Genomic DNA, 22,282 nt, shown 5'->3' with positions numbered 1-22,282 from the left:
GCAAGGGAAATCGAATGAAAACCTATGGCTAAACAGTATATTGTTGTGGTTACCAGATTCGCAAACCACCATTCAGGTCCCTTAGGTGAGGTATCTCGGTAAGTGCATGTGTAGTTAGGCCCAAACCCGTTGTCTAGTGGGAATACATGTCATTTATACGTGCTGCGACTCTTCAGGATAGCCGTTTTTCTTTTACTATCTTTATTTTGGACCAACCGCCATGATCACAACCACAACATCAACCACCGACCACAACCACCGCTTCACCACAACTCGCCACCATCGCATCACCGTCATCTCGCGCCACTCATGGGCACCGATGCTGGACTCGTGTAGGGCGCACGTTGAACAGCGTGTACAAAACCACGGATTTTCTGCTTCGAAAACGACACACGCCCACTTTTTGCCGTCCAATCGGTGAGCGAGGGGCGAATTGGCCCCGCCCCCAGGGCGATCGATATATGCAAATTTGTGGATCAAAAAGCCTTCACGCCCACTTTTTCTCGGGCCAATGGGGAGCGAGGTGAAAGGTCAAAGGGAGGGGGTCAAAGGCGAAGTTACGGGGGGGATAAAAGGACGGTGTTCGTCAGTCAAAGGAGTCGTAAAAGTCGGAGCGAAAGAGTCAGCAGAACGAGAACGAAGAGTCGGAGAGTAAAAAGAAGTAGTAAAGGTCGGAACGAGGCGAAGGAGTCGGAACAGAGAGTCAAGACTTCGCGGGCGGTGGAGCTGCTCGTCGTGTGCGTTGAAGTCGGAACGGAGGGGACGAGCTGTGGAGAGGCGGCGAGGGCGGACGAGGGGGTGCTCGCGTCGTGCAGGGAGCTGCACCCCTGGGAGGCCGGCAGCGCGACCTGGCCGAGGTGGAGACGCTCGTCGCGCACATAATAAAGATCCTCTATACCCCGAGCATCAGCAACCCCCTCCTGTTTCACCCGCGCTGAGATAGTGCGGGACCAAGGGGGCCCCGTTCCCACCCCCTTGCCAGGCACTGTCCACGAGGCCCGCGGGTTGCGGGGCCATCGCCGCTCCGCGTCTCATCACCAGACGGGTAGGCCCGACCAGGTCTCGGCCCCAGGCCTACCTCATTCTTGAGGGTATTTCTTCCTTGGTTTTGGGTATGTGTTGTCGGCGCCGTCTGTGAAGTAGAATTGTATAAGTGTTGCCGTGTGCTCGGTAGTCGGTATTAGCTCTGCACTGTGTTTTCACTTTTATGGTTGCTTTTTGTGTAAAATGGAATTGTGTTTTCTTTTTGTGTGCATTTGGTGTAATTGTATTTGTGTGCTTTCCGTTCGACGCGAATAAATGTGCTTTATTGTTGAACTGTTCTCCCGCTTCGCTTCGTCTTTTCCTCCATTGAATCCCCATCTTGCTTCACGTAAAGGGTTGGTAGTGGGCTGAATACGCCCGATAATTAATCGAACCGTCGAGGTCGACGATAACACCGCTCGGTTATTCTGATAGTACGGAACGGGTCGCTTAAGTGGCCCGTGTCCGAAGTCGACCTGCGGCGAGGTGCGATCGCCCGGTCTACCCTCCGCGTGGGTACTTGGGTAGGTCGAATTTGGCGAGCAACCCTATCCCACGCGGGGGCTGATTGGCTCGATCGCGGTGAGACCGAAAGGTCCACCCGTGACTGGTTCCCGGCGTTAGTCCGAGAGGGTCACGACTGGATTGTCCGTCCGGTGGGCGACGTGCCGCGATTCGAGTTACGTGGCCGTTCGCACGCCGGCGGGCGAGAAAACCGCGACACTGGTGTCAGGTCGTGCGATACAAATTCATCGCCCTCCTCGCGGCACTGGTATCGGAGAGCAGGAAAACAGGCTCTCCTGTCTCCAATGAAATTCACGGGAATCGGTCCAGGGGTGAGAGAAGCGACCCCCGATTCCCTCCAAATTACGAGCGAGCAAATTAACCCTTCACGAGAAGCAAGATGGCGTCTCAAGGCGAGCGGGAGCCGGGGGTATTAGAAATGTATATGTGTAGTAATGTAGAATCCATGGTCCAGGATGGAATCCCCGAGCAGGAAATGTTGATTGTGCAGGAACACGGACTCGCCCAACTAAACCCAGAGCCCGAAATGGGTGCGGCAGCGGCCGCAGTGTATGACACCTCCCCCCCCTCTCCACCAAAACCCTTGCTGAAACGGCTCAGCTGAGTGCACCCGACGTGGCCCAGCCATAGCGCCATGCTGGCGGCAATGACAAATGAAATAAAAACGAAATGAAAGGCATGAACGAAAAGATGGATGCGAATACACAGCAAATAAACGGAATGGAAGCAAACATGAAGGAAGAATGAAAAAGCTGCGGGGTGAGACGCAGAACATGGGCCGAAGCCTGCAGGCGGGCATGAAGGCCGTGACCGGGGAGATAAAAATGGCGACTCCACGTGTGGGATCAAACGAGCTGGGTGGGGGTGCAACGGCTGACAGGCCCGCGGTGGAGGCGGGTGAAAAAATAATTCGTGGAACGTGTTGGGCGAGGGTCGTGACGATGACCGAAAGGGAAAAATTAAATGGGGAGACCAAAACGTGTGAGACGAGACACGAGGTGACGACAAAGGAAAAAATAATAGTTGAGACAAGGGAGGTAAAGGGTGAAGAGTTGGCAGAGACACGGGAGATGGGAACGATAGAGGGAAGACTACACGATGAAGACGGGGTAAGTGACGCACACACACACACGGAGGTAGTGGAGGATAATGGGGGTGAGCTCGCGGAGCGTGTAGGGACCCGGTGCGAGCAGCGGGATGGCCTCCTCCAGGAACGAGGGGAGGGAGTATGCCCCCTTGAGGCGAGTCACGACCAGGTGAGTTCGGTCGTGCTTTGCGAGGTTGAGGGGACGAGTGCTGTGGACGGGTGCACGGAGAGCTTGGGGGGTATAGAGGCCCCGGAGACCCTTGTGGGGATACGAATCCCCAGTGTGGTTGTCCCTGTGTGTGTGGTGCAAGGTGTGAGTGCGGCACCGTGTGTGGAAGCGACCCCGTGTGTGAGTGGTGTGGTGGCGATGTTGCCGGAGTACGTGCTTCCCAGCACACCGTGTGTGGATGAGGCACGGAGTGCGAGTGAGGCACCGCGGGTTAGTGCCCCCGCGTGTATGAGTGAGGCACGGTGTGTGGATGAGGCACCGCGGTTGAGTGCCCCCGCGTGTGTGGATGAGGCACGGAGTGCGAGTGAGGCACCGCGGGTTAGTTCCCCCGCGTGTGTGGGTGAGGCACCGTGTGTGGAAGAGACCGCGTGTGTGAGTGTCGCCGTGTGTATGAGTGAGGTACCGCGGGTGAGTGCCCCCGCGTGTGTGGATGAGGCACGGTGTGAGAGTAGTGAGGCACGCGTGAGTGAACGGCCGTGTGCAAGGGAGACCGTGTGTGTGAGAGAGCGGTATGAGAGGGAGATGTCGGTTGGCATGCGGGAGCACGCAGCCGCGTCTCCCGGTGTGAGTTTAATGGTGTGGACTGTGTGCGTCGTAACACGCAGGTGTGCGTGGGTTGAATGGAGACGGAGACGGCGACATGGGAGAAACGAAAGCCGAGTAGCGGCTGTGGTTGTTTCGAGGACCGTGCCGGGTTCACCCAGCAGTGAGCACGCGGTTCGTGCTGTGCAACGCACGAGACCACCACGTGCTCGCTTGCGAGAGTGAAGTCCCGGTCCGGAAACGCACGCGGTGGATTTGCCGATCCCGCGGACGGACAAAGTTAGGCAGGTAAATGGATTTGGACCGGACGGGTTCTCCACGCGATCGTGTGTGTGTTAAGCTCCAACGGGCAAAGCACATGTGTTCGCGTGGGGAACCCCTCGAGACGTGTGGCTTGTGTTTTTTTTTTATGCGCACGGTGACGTCATGGCTGCACGTGGGGTTGGAATCCGGCAGGAGGGGTATCTCTGCCGGATGGTCCCGTCCAAGGAGGGACGAGGAACACGTGCAGCTGCATGACGTCACGGGCAGGTGCAAAGTGCGCGAGCTCTGAGTTGCCGCGCAGGTGCTGCGCATGAAAAAAAAAGAAAAAGCAAGCCTCACTTTCGGGTGTACAGGATTCCTGGGCAAGGGGTGAAAGACCCCCTTACCCTGGGCACAGGATGGAAAACTAGTTAGGGGGAAGGGTTAGCTTAGCTAGACCGACTTCATGGGGCAGGGGTAAGTCCTCATGGAGTCCGTGGAATGGATTAGTTAGAGGGATTGTAGCCAGATTTAGGTTGGGAAATAAAATGATTGATTTGGAGACATGGACAGACTTTGGATGTGTAGTGGGGACGTAGCTTAGCTACGTAGTGTTAAAAGGAACGTGCTGTAGTTTAAGGGACGACGTGGGAGCACGAGTTAGTTAGGGGATGTAGTTAGAAGGATGGCAGAGTTCAGCGGTGTGTGTGTTGAAGAGTTGTTGGTGAGTTGTGAGGTGAGTACTTGTTGAGTGAGTGAGGCCAGCGGGTCTGTGTGTATGGAGCGAATGGGGAATGCATGGTGCGATGAGTGATTGGGGGGAGGAGTGACTCCCGCCCAAGGGACCCCGGGGTCAGTGTAAAGTGAGTTAGCTGGGTTAGTCAAATTGAAAAATGGAGGTCGTTTTGCTGTTGGTGGGAAAGTAGGCTCGAAACCCATTTGGAGGGGTGCAGGAGCCCTGTTGACGGGCTTGGGAGCGTGGCTGCGAAAGGTGAGTATCGCTGAGTGGGTACCCCGGGCACCAGGCTAGTCGGCCGTGGTAGGCCAAGGGCCCATGGGGGGCCGGGATAGAGTAGTGGGCACGGGTGCGCCTGCTTGGTGCGGGGGCCCGGGCGCCATTAGCTGCGTGGGCAGTGCAGTGGGCACGGGTGACCCTCGGAAAGGGGCCCGGAGGCCGGCCTGCCACGTGTGCGTTTCAGGGGAGGTGCCATGGGGGCACTCCCCGGTGTTAGGGAGCTGGTAGGCTCGGAGGCAGTGTAGTGCCCGGGGGTGCCATAGCGGGAGAATCGGCAGAGGGTCGCGGCCTGCCAAAGGGAGCCACGTGTCCCAGCCAGGAGACCGTGTGAGGGCACGGAGAGAAAATTGGGGGCGAGGCCCGAAATTGTAAGGACACCAACACAGGCGACGGGAATCTGGGTTGGTAGGACCAATAGTTTAAGCGAGAGGCGGTTGTTGAAAGCCCCGGGGAAGTTTAGCAGTTAAATGGCTATGGCACATTAGGAGATGTACCCCTCCGCACCATCCATCACCTCGCTTCGTTGTGGGCCGCTGACCCACTTTGGGTTAGATCGCCGAACTCTGGGGAGGCCATTCTGAGGCTTCTCATGGGCCTCGGCACAGACATTACCTCCCCCTTATTCCCCACCGGGAAGGGAACGTAGGGGTTGGGAGTAGGGTAGGAGACAGAATAGCTAAGCCGAACAAGGACGATAAAGGCGGTTAGGGGACGATTTATAGTGGGGAAGTAAAAATAAAAACAGAAAAAAATAAGTTGGGGCTAAATTGGGGTTTGACAAATTAAGGGAGTGGGTATGTACAGTGACAGGCAAAGGCGAGCAGGTGGGAGGGAGACAGGAAGGTAGGTCCGAGCCCGCCTTCCAAGTGGCCAGCACCACCGCACTCCCTCCACCAACCTCCACTGAACGGCAAAGGCTAGCCAACTCCATCGGCTGGCCGTGTTTTTCTTCGAGGCGGAGGCCGGCCAACTTCATCGGCAGCTGTTGTTTTGCTGCAAGGCCTGTGCCATCGGCTGGCCGTGTTTTGCTTCAAGGCCTGTGCCGGCCAGTTCATCTGCTGGCTGTTTTCTTCAAGGCCTGTGCCGGCCAGTTCATCTGCCGGCTGTGTTTGCCTGCAACGGTCTTCTTCTGCGGGCTGTGTTTGCCTGCTCACCTTTGCCATGCCATGCCCACTGCCCACGTTCACCAGCCCCGTTCAATTTTTGCTTTGCCCCCCCTGTTCATTTCCATGTGCGCCAGGATCCGCAAGGCAACAGTTTGCAAGCTGCAAGAACTGCCCTGTTGGCAGCTACAACACGGGCCTGCAGTGGCGGCCCGTGCACCGTGTTTGCGTTCATGCATCCATTCGTTGTGCTCATTGCGTGTGCCACTTGAGCTGGCACGGAGACTGCGTTGTGCGGCCCATGCACTGTTGTGGTTCACTGAGTTCAGTTCAAAAGGGAAGGCCTTGGACTGCGTGTGAGCAGCCAGCCACGTTCCCTGTCACCTGCATTGTTTGAGTCAGAGACTGCATGTGGGCAGCCTGGCTCCCTGCTAACTGCTTTCTTTTGCAGAGTTCAATGATCCTGGGCCATGGTTTAGTGTAAGATTTGTAAGTTAAGGTTAAGATGTACTGTAAATATGAGTGCGCCCCCGGCATGTTTGTCTTAGCGCCGGCAATTTTATTTAAGTCGTCCGTGTGAGTGAGTTTGTTTAGGTAGTTACGCAGCCCTCAGGTTATTTATTTTGGGGACACGAATACCATGAATGTCGCACTCAGGGATCCGTAGGTAAAGTGTACTAGGGGAAAACTACACATGATGGCACACGAAAATTTGACGACTCGGGACGAGTCTGTAAAAAGGGAAGGGGGTAGTGTTGTGGTTACCAGATTCGCAAACCACCATTCAGGTCCCTTAGGTGAGGTATCTCGGTAAGTGCATGTGTAGTTAGGCCCAAACCCGTTGTCTAGTGGGAATACATGTCATTTATACGTGCTGCGACTCTTCAGGATAGCCGTTTTTCTTTTACTATCTTTATTTTGGACCAACCGCCATGATCACAACCACAACATCAACCACCGACCACAACCACCGCTTCACCACAACTCGCCACCATCGCATCACCGTCATCTCGCGCCACTCATGGGCACCGATGCTGGACTCGTGTAGGGCGCACGTTGAACAGCGTGTACAAAACCACGGATTTTCTGCTTCGAAAACGACACAAGCCCACTTTTTGCCGTCCAATCGGTGAGCGAGGGGCGAATTGGCCCCCCCCCCAGGGCGATCGATATATGCAAATTTGTGGATCAAAAAGCCTTCACGCCCACTTTTTCTCGGGCCAATGGGGAGCGAGGTGAAAGGTCAAAGGAGGGGGTCAAAGGTGAAGTTACGGGGGGAAAAAAGGACGGTGTTCGTCAGTCAAAGGAGTCGTAAAAGTCGGAGCGAAAGAGTCAGCAGAACGAGAACGAAGAGTCGGAGAGTAAAAAGAAGTAGTAAAGGTCGGAACGAGGCGAAGGAGTCGGAACAGAGTCAAGACTTCGCGGGCGGTGGAGCTGCTCGTCGTGTGCGTTGAAGTCGGAACGGAGGGGACGAGCTGTGGAGAGGCGGCGAGGGCGGACGAGGGGGTGCTCGCGTCGTGCAGGGAGCTGCACCCCTGGGAGGCCGGCAGCGCGACCTGGCCGAGGTGGAGACGCTCGTCGCGCACATAATAAAGATCCTCTATACCCCGAGCATCAGCAACCCCCTCCTGTTTCCCCCCCGCGCTGAGATAGTGCGACCAAGGGGGCCCCGTTCCCACCCCCCTGCCAGGCACTGTCCACGAGGCCCGCGGGTTGCGGGGCCATCGCCGCTCCGCGTCTCATCACCAGACGGGTAGGCCCGGCCAGGTCTCGGCCCCAGGCCTACCTCATTCTTGAGGGTATTTCTTTTCCTTGGTTTTGGGTATGTGTTGTCGGCGCCGTCTGTGAAGTAGAATTGTATAAGTGTTGCCGTGTGCTCGGTAGTCGGTATTAGCTCTGCACTGTGTTTTCACTTTTATGGTTGCTTTTTGTGTAAATGGAATTGTGTTTTCTTTTTTGTGTGCATTTGGTGGAATTGTATTTGTGTGCTTTCCGTTCGTCGCGAATAAATGTGCTTTATTGTTGAACTGTTCTCCCGCTTCGCTTCGTCTTTTCCTCCATTGAATCCCCATCTTGCTTCACGTAAAGGGTTGGTAGTGGGCTGAATAACACGCCCGATAATTAATCGAACCGTCGAGGTCGACGATAACACCGCTCGGTTATTCTGATAGTACGGAACGGGTCGCTATGGCCCGTGTCCGAAGTCGACCTGCGGCGAGGTGCGATCGCCCGGTCTACCCTCCGCGTGGGTACTTAGGTAGGTCGAATTTGGCGAGCAACCCTATCCCACGCGGGGGCTGATTGGCTCGATCGCGGTGAGACCGAAAGGTCCACCCGTGACTGGTTCCCGGCGTTAGTCCGAGAGGGTCACGACTGGATTGTCCGTCCGGTGGGCGACGTGCCGCGATTCGAGTTACGTGGCCGTTCGCACGCCGGCGGGCGCGAAAACCGCAACAATATATTGGATATCTGAAAGATACACAATGACAGATTATAATCATTTCAAGACAGTAATAATCAATAAAGCCATTTCATGAAACAATTTACAACAGCAATATCATGAACTCCCATAACACTCATACATGCTATTGTGCGACATTAAACAAATAACTTGCATGATGTGGCTTGCCACGACTAAAACGTTATTCACACAGGATGGACGGAAACGTCAGACTATACAGGTTGTATCTCTGTAGTATGGATATCAACCTGTATAAACCACACAGCACTTCCAGCATTTCTTATCTCGAAAACTCACAAGGCCTTTGTAACGACTCGTCATTGCCACCCATCACCGATGCTTTATTATTACTGATATTTATTTATTATTTATGACTATTTATTTTATTTATTATTTATTACTGATAGCAGTATTCCTACTAACAATTGATGCCGATTCTTGAGGTTGAACAAGTTCATCAAAAACGGGGCTGTCTGGCGTGCCCATTATTTGACGGACATTGTTACTACATGCCATAAAATAATACAATGTATATCGGATATAACAATGTAGGAAATGGACAAACCTCAGTGTCAGCTTACAGCAAATGGTTTACAGTCATAATAAACTCTCATGTGGTTTATATTATTGATCCGTTCGGTATACAATATGGCGTTTTACACATGAGCAGATGCACAATAACAGGTGAGCTGGTTTAACAGCTACGTGTTTGTAATTGCTTAAAATAAACTGTAACTTGATACCAATTCCACAACCTAAGTGACATACTTTGTAAGACACACATGACATAATGTTAGCTAACCTAAGCCAACACCAACATGTCCGAAATTACATCTCAATGCTGGACCACAACAACTACAATTATACAAATATATATCGGAACTAGAACGGCACTCGATAGAGCACATACCTCCGCCAGGCTGAACAGATTACGTTTAGGATCCCACTAATAGGTCGAATTTGGATCTCCGTCCACCTGCGGTGGCAGAGGTAATAAGGACAATCCATACCCACAACACCTGTATCTCTATTTGTTTGGTATTTACAACAAGTTAAAACGAAATGTTTAACATGAACAGCTCAGAAGATATCGAATTAATCACCATTTTACGAATCGCCTCACCAACTAACAGTCACACTGCCACCCAGTCCTGCACTTCCTGTATATATGAGAGAGAGAGAGAGAGAGAGAGAGAGAGAGAGAGAGAGAGAGAGAGAGAGAGAGAGAGAGAGAGAGAGAGAGAGAGAGAGAGAGAGAGAGAGAGAGAGAGAGAGAGAGAGAGAGAGAGAGAGAGAGAGAGAGAGAGAGAGAGAGAGAGAGAGAGAGAGAGAGAGAGAGAGAGAGAGAGAGAGAGAGAGAGAGAGAGAGAGAGAGAGAGAGAGAGAGAGAGAGAGAGAGAGAGAGAGAGAGAGAGAGAGAGAGAGAGAGAGAGAGAGAGAGAGAGAGAGAGAGAGAGAGAGAGAGAGAGGTCTTCTATTACGTCATATCCGGAGTTGTTGTTACGAATCTGGAAGCCATAAGCACTCAACATACAGGTCCTAGAGAACAGTTATATCGGTAAGTATGTGTTTTTAGTTAGGGTCCCCATCCCGTGACTAATGGGTAATTAAATGTACATGCGCTGCGAAGTTACTTTTATAGTCAGGGTTTTCTTTTATTTTTACACCACCAACATCAACTACAACAATGCCAGCATCACCCTCACCTTCACCTCGCTCTGGCCGACACCATGGTGGGCGGAGTTCAAGGAGGAGCCTCGCGGCGGCCCTCGACCGATCAGCGTGCTACGAGTGAGATGGCCACCGCTCAGCCAATCAGACCCTGCAACGATGAGAAAGGTGGTCCGCGTGACGTCACCACGCCCCCAGGCCAATTGACGGACTTGCCACTTGTTTTGGCCAATGACAGGGCGACGAGCGCATTTTTGCACGCCAAAACCGTCCAGTGAGGGAAAGCGGGGAGGGAGGAGGCGCCCCCCCCCCCCGGACGGGGGTGAATAACGTTGCGGCTAGAGTGCCTTTATAGAGAGAGAGTAGTGACAACTAACGATTTGACACCATTTTGAGTCCATTCAGTGCGGTGCGCGTGTGGAGCCGCTGTATGGCGCTAGTGTATTGAACCGTGTATTCCATTATGTTCTCGATGTATGAGAGATGGGAATGGTCTTTTCCATGTTGATAATGAACAAATTATGTGAAGATGACAAAATAGAAGATTTATGACAACTAAGAGCCATATGATAAAGAAGACATCCACAGAGCTGGTTGTGATTTTACAGTCACAGATATTTAGAACCATGACAAAGAAGGAATGAACTAGACAAGTACACGTGCTGCTTATTTCAGCCTAATTTTAATTTCAGGGAGGCGAAAGCGAGACTCGAACTCTCACCTCCATGCTTATACATGTACATGTACATGTACAATACAATGTTAAGATTTATCTTTGTATTTCTGCAGTTGTTTGACCTTGTTTATCGTGTATGGGTATAAATTTGTGTTTGTTTAATTTTCATATTTAAATTATTAATCTGAAGTTCTAAACTTTGCTGCATGTTGCCATCATATATTAATCCCACCCCACCTGGCCCCCTCATACACACACACACACACACACACACACACACACACACACACACACACACACACACACACACACACACACACACACACACACACACACACTCTAATACATATACAAAAGCCAGTCTCAACCATTCTACACTCAGAAGTTAGATGGGCTCCCTTCTATGCTTCCATGGGGTGTCGACCTATTTAAGGCCCTGTCACACCTTGACCGATTTAGCCAGCGTATGCCGACGTATGAAAAATTTGTCTAAAACGCTGGCACACATCGAATACGTATGGGTAAGTTTTGTATACGTCGTAGTATGCTGGCATACGTCGTAGTACGCTGGCATACGTCGTAGTACACCGAGCTGTTAGACAAATTTTCCATGCTTGAAATTTTTTGACGTATGACTCACACGTTCCGCATATGCTGGCCATAAGTTATAGGCACATTACACGATCGTTGACACACGTCGACACACGTTACTTGTAAGTTACTCATAAGTCGAAACACGTCGAGGTAATGGTTAGCGTCAGTGTTCCAGACTCCCTGGTTTTTTTTTGTTTGTTTGTTTGTTTTTTCTTTCTTTCTTTCTTCTTCTTCAGTATGACGTGATGTTGACACTTCAATTTCTAGTGCGGTTATAATATAATATAATTAATAGGCTGCCGCTCAAAGATTTAAATCATAATCGCACTGTACACTGTACACCGTCATACCGAAGAAAAAAAAAAAGAAAAAAAAACGAGGGAGTCTGGAACACTGACGCTAACCATTACCTCGACGTGTTTCGACTTATGAGTAACTTACAAGTAACGTGTATCAATGATCGCGTAACGTGCCTACAACTTATGGCCAGCGTATGCGGAACGTTTGTCATACGCTGGCATACGTCGAAAAATTTTCAACATGATGAAAATTTGTCGACGTACTCGGCGTACTACGACGTATGCCAGCGTGCTTCAGCATGCTCTTAACGTATACAAAACTTACCCATAACGTATTCGACGTGTGCCAGCGTATTCGGCAAATTTTTCATACGTCGGCATACACTGGCTAAAACGTCAAGGTGTGACAGCGGCTTGACACTTCGATGTCTAGTGCTGTTATGATTTGAATCGTCGAGCCGCAGCCTATTAATAGCCTACGCCACGTGATCGTCGGCGATACGCTGCCGCACGCTATGCATAAGTTAGACTATCGTTGGGCATAGGTTGTGAACGCTGACCACACGCTCAGCATTCTTTGATACAAGTTATCTACAGTATATGTTATCGAAACGTTCTATATACGTTACTAATACGTGATGCATACGTCCAAAACTGGAGGAAAAAACATCAATAGTTCAGCGTACGCCAGCGTTTTACATACATTTTGATACCTTGCCATACGCTGGCTAAAACATCAAGGTGTGACAGGGCCTTGAGTATCCTGAGATCTGGCAGTCTACACCCACACCAATAGATTTTAAATCTTTGGTATAACCTACTCTTAAAAGCTAGGGTTAGGGTTTAGGGTTAGGGTTCGATTTAGGTTTAGGGTCAGGTTTAGGGTCAGAATTAGGGTTAGTGTTGACCCTAACCCTGCCTTTTGAAGAGTGGGCCGTGTTAGCCCGTGGGCCGAGTTAGCCCGGATCCGTTCTCCGTTCATTCGTCTTTGTTTTGACTTTAGTTTGACTTTGACTTTGGAGACATGATCTAGACCCTATATTAATTGATATAGCTCGAAGACTCTAACTCAAACTTAATTTTAAATAAAGATGCTTTCCCCTTCAAGTGCTAATTAATCCACGAGCAATAGATAAGCCTGGAAAGCCAAAGCAAAGGCCAGTTTCACTCGCAGCACACAAATATACGCATATGGGACCATGACCACCATCACACTGACCTGACAGAGAACTGACGAAGAAGTTGCTTTCCATCAAACACGACTGACTCTGTTCTCCCAGATTTTCCGTCTTTTAGCATCTGATGGAAATCTATACATCTTGAATCCCTTCACCGTTCTATTTGTGCACCCAAAGGCGCAACAACCTGTTCATTTTGTCGTAAAATTGATGTAAAACACGAATGAGAACGCAGTGTACAGCGGGAACGTTAAAACGCTGACCGATATGCATCCGATCCTGTCCGCGATGGACTCAAAATGGCTCCACGCAATCACGTGACTAGATTTTTTTCCAGACCCTCTATGTCGCTACTCTCTCTATAAAGGGCTACTCAGTTGTGGTGCGATCGGACGAGGAGAGATCCTTCCTCCACAAGAACCGCAAGTCAGTTGCGCGCCATCTCTCTGTCAGTGAGGCCTAAGTCACATTTGCTCTACGGCGAGGATACGGTGGCCGTACGCCCTCTGAATTGACAGAAACGTGCGGCGGCCTCAGGGTGGCCTTATGCCATTTGGCTATCTTTTACAGGCCGTAGGGGTCGCCGTGGAATTATAACGCGGAGTTATAACTTTTTTCATTTCTACGTTGGCCATAGCAATTCGACATGCCGTAGTTGTGACGTAGTTGTGTTCCACGTCGACCATACGTAGGGCGTACGGTGGGCTTGCGTTATTCGTGCGGCTGCCATAGTCTCTTATCAAAGAAAAATGAATTTTGCCCTAAAACCGAATACATTTTAAAAAACCGAACACAACGAAGCGTTCATGTTTGTTCACGTGTCTCCCCCACCTGTTAGAGCGGCATCTTCGCGCTTTGTTCATTCAGTTCGTCGGTGAAAGTCCTCGTGAAAGCATCTCTCGTGTTTCGATCGCTACTTTACCTCGTGTTTTCACCTTGATTTGTGCTGTTTTTTTTTTTTTTACTCATCTTGTGTTTTAATCAATAACAAAAAAGCAATCCGATCACGTGGTGTGACGGACTGTCGGGCAAGGATTTAATTTCACTGAAAAACCGGTTGTAATTTGGAATATCCATGATTACCTCAGCCCGATGCGTTTGATGAAAGTGATTGTGGTTCTGGGGGCATCATGTTTGATGAGCTGCCCTGGGGGCAGCGCTCGCAGAGTGCGCGAGCGATCGGAACCCAGGATGGAGCTCGAGCCTGTGTGAACGTTTGGATGTGGTGATTGTACCAGTTTACATACAATACACCGCCACCGAAGGTCATTTACTCATCTTATTTTACCTTAAACATGGGGAATTTCAGTTGAAAGTGTCTTGAAAGTGGGTTTTCTTTGGGTCCAGGAACAGATTAATTCACTTTCCATTATTTCTTATTGGGAAAATAGTTTGGGAATCGAACTTTTTGCAATCCGAACAGCCTCCTGGAACGAATTCAATTCGGATTCTGGGGGCACCACGTACTGGTATATTCCGAACTGTTATATTTTTATTTCAGTAAAAAAATAAGTTATATATACCCACTCATTACCTTCCGTCTGGCCGCACGTTCGCCTTAGGGGCCCCCTGCGGTCGCCTTGCAGGCACCTTGAGGCTACCTTGTGTCTGCCTTGAAAATTCTATGGCCGCTGCAGGGACGCCATAAGGTCACCGTGCGACATAAAATCAAAGACCGTACGGCACACCCACGTTTTCGGTCTCCACAATTTCTAAATATGCTGTGCGGCTCCCCGAAAAATAAAAAACATATGTGACTGCTACATTGTGTGACCGTGGAAATACTGCGGCCGCCGTATAATTGCTAGTGGCTGTAGATTTTGGAGACCCCACGGCCGCCGTGGCAAATGTGACTTAGGCCTGAACGAGAGAGTTTTTGAGATAGTTGATGACCATCGAGCAGGCAAGGTTGTGGTCAATCTGACGGGCAGGTTGAACAAGTGTGGAGTTATCAGCCCTCACTTTGACGTTCAACTCAGACTTGGAGAAGTGGCAGAGAAACCTCCTGCCTCTCGACAGTTTGCGATACAGAGGAGAGTTTTGGTTGCCGGGACGAGCGCTGAAGGGAGCTCTGGATTCTATCATCACATCTCGACTCAGGCCTGGTTCACCCGTGTCAGCCGAACCACACGAGGTGGACAGGTCCATGTCCTTCTGGGAATCTGTGTGTGTGTGTGTGTGTGTGTGTGTGTGTGTGTGTGTGTGTGTGTGTGTGTGTGTGTGTGTGTGTGTGTGTGTGTGTGTGTGTGTGTGTGTGTGTGTGTGTGTCTGTCGGTAGGCCCGTCTGTAAGTAGAAATTATTTAAGTGCTCTTTGTTGTACATACTTGCATCTCTATAGTCGGATAACTCTGCTTCTTCCGTGCTCCCCCCTTTCCCCCATTATAAATAAATACATTTGTTAAATGTATCAGCTTGTTTCTGTGTTTCTTCCATTGGCTTCGCATGGCGCGTGTTGGTGAATTATAAAGGCTGTTGCCGCTGTAAATGTACATTTGGACCGACGGGACTTCGGCAACCATCCGCTCGGGCTGCGCATGGGTCGGGCACGCTACCGGCTCAACTCGTACGAGGGCCGTCGAGGGTGTGAATACTCGGTAACTCTCCACGTGGATCTCTAGGTATTTTGAAGATTGGCAAATAACCCTGTACCATGTGGTGGAATTGACGATTCACGGTCCGGTAAGGGACCCGTACCCTCAGAGTTTTCCGAAAGGAACGATCTAGATTCCGGGTGTTCGGTAGAGTCGACCCTACCGCCCCACCTAGCGGTCATGCTCGCAACCGATACCCAGCTCCACAACATTATTATCCCACACATGCGAAGCAAAGAGTGGGGTTAAGCAATAGGTTAACTTCTGTCCATCTGTCGTCCATCCACAAATGTCAGTTGATGATCAAAGAACAACTTCAATTGAATGTTACATTTTGACCATGAATCAGAAAACAAATCTGTAGTTTAGCAGTACGTTGGCTCTGAATTCATCCTGATTGCACATATGCAGAGAGGAATGACATTTTTTTTTGTACTCTGCCTCTCTGGCATTTTCAATTTTGTGGATTTTCAACAAAATTCTATAGCACGATATTTGAAAAATTTATTGGGCCTGATATGTTCTACTGGATCAGGCATTGCATGGTGGAGGTATCTGCTCTATCGCGTGCCCTTCTCGTTTTCAAATGTTTTATAAAATAAAATAAAAGAATGGACAATGCTGAATCAGCCTGTCTATATTTACAAAGAAGTGACATGGGATGATAAGTGTTTGAGCCATGTGCTTAATATTCCTGTCTCAAAACTATGGATGGGTAAGGAATGTGTTTAATCATCTGGGTTGATTTTATAACCAATCTCGCAGTTCCACAATAAATATTTTAATTGCAGAAATCGACATAAAATGGCAGGAAATGCATTCTATGGGAGATCAAACCCACCTATATTATTGGCGACTCGTACAACACACCCACAAGTAATTATGGTGGAATCGATGGAACAAATTTCATACTGTGATATGGAAAGTTGGGAAAAATTAAAAGTTTTTCAATTGTACAGGGTGATCCTATGTATTATTACATCCCTGGGAGCAAATCACCAGTATAAGTGTTAAAGTTATAAAATGCCAAGCGACAGCTTCCAAGTGAATAATAAATGAATCAAAGCACACCATTTTTCGAAAAAAATATAGAAAAACACTAAATAAAAGTAACCTTGCCATGGTAGTAGGTAGAGTCAGCCAGATAACAGAGCTGCAGATTCTGGTGAGGTCAGGTAGCAGCAACAACAGATGTGCTCACAACCATGGGCATCACTGCAAAAAAGGCACAGTACACAGCACACTTCATTCCCAAAGACAATATTAAAATTTACCATGTACATCAAGGTTCTTCCTCATACATTTACCAAGAGCACTGTAACACAAATCATGCATGCAAAATCAATTGAAAGACCAAATACTGCATTGGAGTCATCAGAAGGAACCTGAATAAGCAAAGAGTAAAGATAGGGTCATCAGGAGGAACTTGGATAGCATTTGGGTTTCAGCTGCTTGTCTGCTACTTCTCGACCCTCAACCCTATCCAGGTGCAGGCAAGAGAGCCCCACAATTGTTTTTGTAAGAATTCACTTCTCCCTACACCATAGCTTCCCAACTGCAAGTTGCATCCAAAATCAGGGTCATGGGGGGTTAATCAGTAGAGTTTTAAAGGATAATCAGAAAAAAAATTCGAATAAAAAAGAAAAATGACAAGACAGATTGAATGCTGGACACTGGGATGATGTGTACATCCATGTCGGCCTAGCCTAGTGCAAGACGTAAAGCGTGATGGACACAGTGGTACCACATCAGCTTTTTTTGTATTCAACTGTGGTGGAATCAACACTGCTTTCTCAGTGACTTACTAACGCTGCCTATCTACGATGGGTGTTGGTACGCAATGTTATGTTTTACAGAGTATTACTGTGCTGGTGACCTCTGGCATCTCTATCATGGGCGATACACCCTGGCAGTCTACATTAGTTCTTCAATGATTTACACGTGCCATGAATCTTTGAGGAAGAAGGAGAAAGAGGCAAATGTGAAACATATGAGACATGATGCTACATCAAATTCAATGACTGCTTATTTGTTTAAAAAAAAAAAGTTATGAAGGCATAGTTTGTGGTCACCTGAAGGAATACATGTTGCAAGAAGCCTCATAATATTAGTGAAGAACTTGTTAAACCAGCGACCTTTGCAATGGTCAGGACTATCTGTGGAGATGAGATTGCCAAGAAGCTTAAACCAGTCCAGCTCTCTGACAATAGCATCAAACAACGAATTGACCACATATCACAATATATTGGGACTGCCACTGGAAACATGTAACCCAGTGCTACCTGCCGCATGATCGGGTTGTCGGCGACTAAACAGACACCCCTCACTGGTTTTGTGAGTGGGGAGGGTGACTGTGACACTCTTCTAGACTAAAAACAGCATCACTCAGTTCTGAAGGATGCTATCCAAATTGTGAACTTCATCAAGGTGAGGGCAACGAATTTTCGACTGTTTTGTGTTATGTGCAAAAAAATGGGATCAGAGCAGCAGAACTTGATCTATGGCTCAGAAGTCTGCTGGCTGTCTCGTGGAAAAATCATTTCATGTGTTATGTGGCTCAGAGCGGAAATTGACTTTTTCTGAGAGAGAGAAAGATCACTCGTTAGCTGAACACTTCAAGGAAGAAGCCTGGCTGGTAAAGTTGAACACTTTTTCAGCATTTGACCGAGTTAAACACTGAAATGCAGGTGTGAAATCAGGCCATTGTTGATATGCGTAAGAATATCGCTTCATTTAAAAGGAAATTAGCTCTTTGGTCGGAAAATATGTCAAAGGCAAAAATTGCAGCATTTCCTGGGCTGAATAAATGTATTGAAGACACTGCAGAGCTATCCATCAAAAACACTTGGGAAACACTTGGCTTTTCCAAGAACACTTGGCAAGGAAGAAATCCTTGATCTCCAGGAAAAACAAATGCTGCAAGAGAAATTTTCTCAAGTTTCTTGGTCACAGATCTGGGCGCAGCTGCAGGATAAAGCTGTTCTGTCTCACGAGGCAGATGAAGCCCTGCTTCCTTTTCCAACGACATAGCTTTGAGAGGCAGCATGTTCAGGTCAGGTTGTAATCAAGATCAGAGCAAGAAATCATCTTGTGCCGTAGCATGACCTGCGCTGTGCCTGCTCCATCACTAAATCAGTCGAGGATAACTGAGCTGACTGAGAAAATGCAGATCAGGGTAGCTGCTGAAGTTTTGAAGGATTTCTAATATCATTTTTACTCATGTCGTTTTGTTTTTGAAGTAGCTTTATATGCACGTGTTCAAACAAATATTTTGTTTATATGTGATTAAATGAGCATTATTTATGGATCAATGTGCAGTTTCCAAGACATTGAAATTTTTTAATTCTGAACCTGAAATTACATCACATTTCTTTTCAATTTTACATAATTAAAAAATGAAAATAAATAATAATCCAATAAATATATCATTATATTTATTAGATTATATATATATATCATTATATTTATTAGATTATATATATATATATCATTATATTTATTAGAATATATATATATATATATATATATATATATATATATATATATATATATATATATATATATATATATATATATATATATATATATATATATATATATAGACCAACAGGCTCGTTGATGTCTCACCTCAAATGAGTGTGTATTGGCAGAAAAGGGAATTCAGTGTAAATATTCAGTGTGTAGATATTGCAGTAGGTGGAGCTAGTAACCTTGGCAACCTCGTTCCATTCCACCAGCAAAGATTTCCAATCCATGCTTGTTGTACCTCCGAAGTACGACTTGGGAATGAGGGTGATATTATGAAACAAATTTAGGCTAATAAAACTAGTATATAAATTAGTTATGGGAAACTAACTTAGAAACGTTTTGGTCCTACCACCTAATGGAAGATCATCAAAGTTCTTTCCATGCCAGCCAACCACCAACAAGCACCTATCCCTCTCCACATCGCTTCTTCAGTCCCCAACTTGCCACCTCTCTCGAAACTCCCCATAGCTTTGCTTTTGGCAATTTAGATTCAGTATTTCTCATAGCATTTCATTCTGGTTTCCCATTCGATGATCCATAGATCAATCATTGCGGTTTCACTTTTCCACATTCGTTTCACTTTGGGATATCAGTTTTGATTCGTCATCGCAACACATACACATCTACAGTACATGGCCAAAAAATGTTGTGATGCATAATTCCAAAGGTAATATATACAGTGCTCAGCATAAATGAATACACCCCCTTTGAAAAGTAAGATTTTAATCAATATCTCAATGAACACAAGAATAATTTCCAAAATTTGGACAAAATTGAGTTTTATAGAACATTTGTTTAACTCATAACATGAAAGTAAGATTAATAATATAACTAAAATTACAAAATCTTCAGTTTTACTCAAATTAGTTGATGAAAAAATGAATACACCCCACAACAAAAACTACTACATCTCGTATTTTGTATGACCTCCATGATTTTGAAGGACAGCACCAAGTCTTCTTGGCATGGAATGAACAAGTTGGCGACATATTGCAACATCTATCTTTTTCCATTCTTCAAGAACGACCTGTTTTAGAGCCTGGATGCTGGATGGAAACTGATGCTCAACTTGTCTCTTCAGAATTCCCCATAGGTGCTCGATTGGGTTCAGATCAGGAGACATACTTGGCCACTGAATCACTTTGACCCTGTTCTTCTTCAGAAATGCAACAGTGGCCTTAGATGTGTGTTTTGGATCATTGTCATGTTGGAAAAGTGCATGACGACCAAGGGCACGGAGTGATGGTAGCATCTTCTCTTTCAATATAGAGCAGTACATCTGTGAATTCATGATACGGTCAATGAAATGCAGCTCCCCGACACCAGCAGCACTCATGCAGCCCCACATAAGGACACTGCCACCACCATGTTTCACTGTAGGCACCATGCATTTTTCTTTGTACTCCTCACCTTTGCGACGCCATACAGTTTTGAAGCCATCAGTTCCAAAAACATTTATCTCGGTCTCATCACTCCAGAGTATGGAGTCCCAGTAGTCTTCATCCTTTTTAGCATGGGCCCTGGCAAATCCTAGGCGGGCTTTTTTGTGCATGGGCTTTAGGAGAGGCTTCCTTCGTGGAAGACACCCATGCATGCCATTTCTCTGCAGTGTATGCCGTATTGTGTCATGGGAAACAGTCACCCCAGTTTGGCTTTCTACTTCTTTAGCTCAGTGCAGAGAACTTGCATGGCGATTTTCTTCAGCCCTTCTCATCAGAAGACGCTGCTGTCGAGGTATTGACTTCCGTGGACGGCTTGTACGTCTGTGAGATGGTTGCAGTTCCATATTTGTTAAATTTTTGTATCACCTTTGCTACTGTATTCTGTCTGATGAGTAAAGCTTTGCTGATCTTCTTGTAGCCTTCAGCTTCCTTGTGTAAAGAAATTATTTTCTTTCTCAGGTCTTGTGACATTCATCTTCCATGTGGTGCCATTGCTGACAGCACGAAATGGGAAGGGGTTTTCTTTGTTAAGTAACACCCTTTTATCATCAACTGTCTGCTGGACACCTGTTTAATGAATAATTAGACTCACCTGTGGTTGAATTATTGTTAATTAGAATTTTGTAGTCTAAAATTTAGCTTTGCTCCTAAGACTTTCATTGGGGTGTACTCATTTTTGCAACATGGTCTTTAATGACTTAGTTCGGAAAATTCCTTTTTTGTGTGTGCAAATTTATAAATCTTGTTTGCAATCAATGGCCCAGATTTGTGGGAGTATTTTGGAGTATAGTATCCCATAGAAAATGTGGATTCTGAAAGGAAACTTAAGGTTTTCTGACAAATCTGTCGGGGTGTACTCATTTTTGCTGAGCACTGTATATATATATATGTATATATATGTATGTATGTATATATATATATATATATATATATATATATATATATATATATATATATATATACATATATATATATATACATATATATATATATATATATATATATATATATATATATATATATATATATATATATATATATATATATATATATATATTGCGAGCCAGACCTAATCACTTAACATCAGTGCCGGATCTCACTAACGCTCTTCTGGCTGAATGTGGAAGTAAATACCCGCAGCAATGTTCCAACATCCATTGGAAAGCCTTCCCAGAAGAGTGTAGGCTGTTATTAGCATCAAAGGGGGGACCAACTTCATATACCCATGATTTTGGAATGAGATGATGGATGAGCAGGTGTCCACATACTTTTGGCCAAGTAGTGTACATATATATATATATATATATATATATATATATATATATATATATATATATATATATATATTGTGTACATACATATGTTCTATATATATATTTATATACGTATATAAAGAAAGACGCACCCACATCTCTCACCTGCGAATGGAGGGACTAGCCAATCAGCTCTCACCTAATTGACTTTGCCCTGGTGGCTAGGATTATATAAATGATTGACCCCTCCCATGCTCCTCTAGCCAAATTAGCTGCATAAAGCAACCCAAGAAAACTTGTGCAAGGTAACTGCTAAGCGCTGTTTTGAACCCTTCCCAGAGTTCCTTAACAACTATAAAGACGTTCACACATAGTACACACACGACAATCCCATTGCTATACACTCCCCTTAGTTACTGGACCGGTTTCATCACTAATTGGCGAATCATCAGCCATAGCATCGACAGCAATTCCAACCAATGAGGCTCTCAAGCATATACCACGTACAAACGTCAAAAGCAGTCAATATATAAATAAAGAAAAACCCACCCACATTTCTCACCTGGGAAGACCCACTCACATCTCTCATCTTAACTTTAGGACAACACAGAGTGAGTTTGTTGTGCAAAACTTGCTGTTTACAAGCGGGATCCTGTGAGGACTTGGGCAGGAAAGCACCAAAATGTGCTGTACGCTTTTAAAGGTAACATTATGCACTGTTTGGTCAGCACATCGCGGGCCATGGTGGCAAGGTTGGCTGTAGAGCTCTGGCTGAGGGCGGAGCACTTTTTCTAGGGCAAGCCCCCACAGTGCTGGATGG

The 22,282-nt window shown here is 46.9% G+C and overlaps 1 long non-coding RNA gene across 1 annotated transcript in view; it reads right to left on the bottom strand.

Moving 5' to 3' along the window:
- The window catches only part of LOC147014428 (uncharacterized), a 29,184-nt gene that overhangs the window by 4,019 nt on the left and 2,883 nt on the right, over window positions 1-22,282 (bottom strand). Inside the window, exon 2 of the long non-coding RNA XR_015050760.1 lies at window positions 16,354-16,454. This is a non-coding gene — a long non-coding RNA (uncharacterized LOC147014428). The remainder of the gene's footprint in view (window positions 1-16,353; window positions 16,455-22,282) is intronic.

Source organism: Eptatretus burgeri, chromosome 13, assembly GCF_056783735.1.
Source record: "Eptatretus burgeri isolate ZD-2024b chromosome 13, Ebu_testis_v1, whole genome shotgun sequence".
Classification (NCBI taxonomy): domain Eukaryota; kingdom Metazoa; phylum Chordata; class Myxini; order Myxiniformes; family Myxinidae; genus Eptatretus; species Eptatretus burgeri.
Note: the sequence above shows the minus strand (reverse complement) of the source record. Positions and strands in the feature narration are given on the sequence as shown.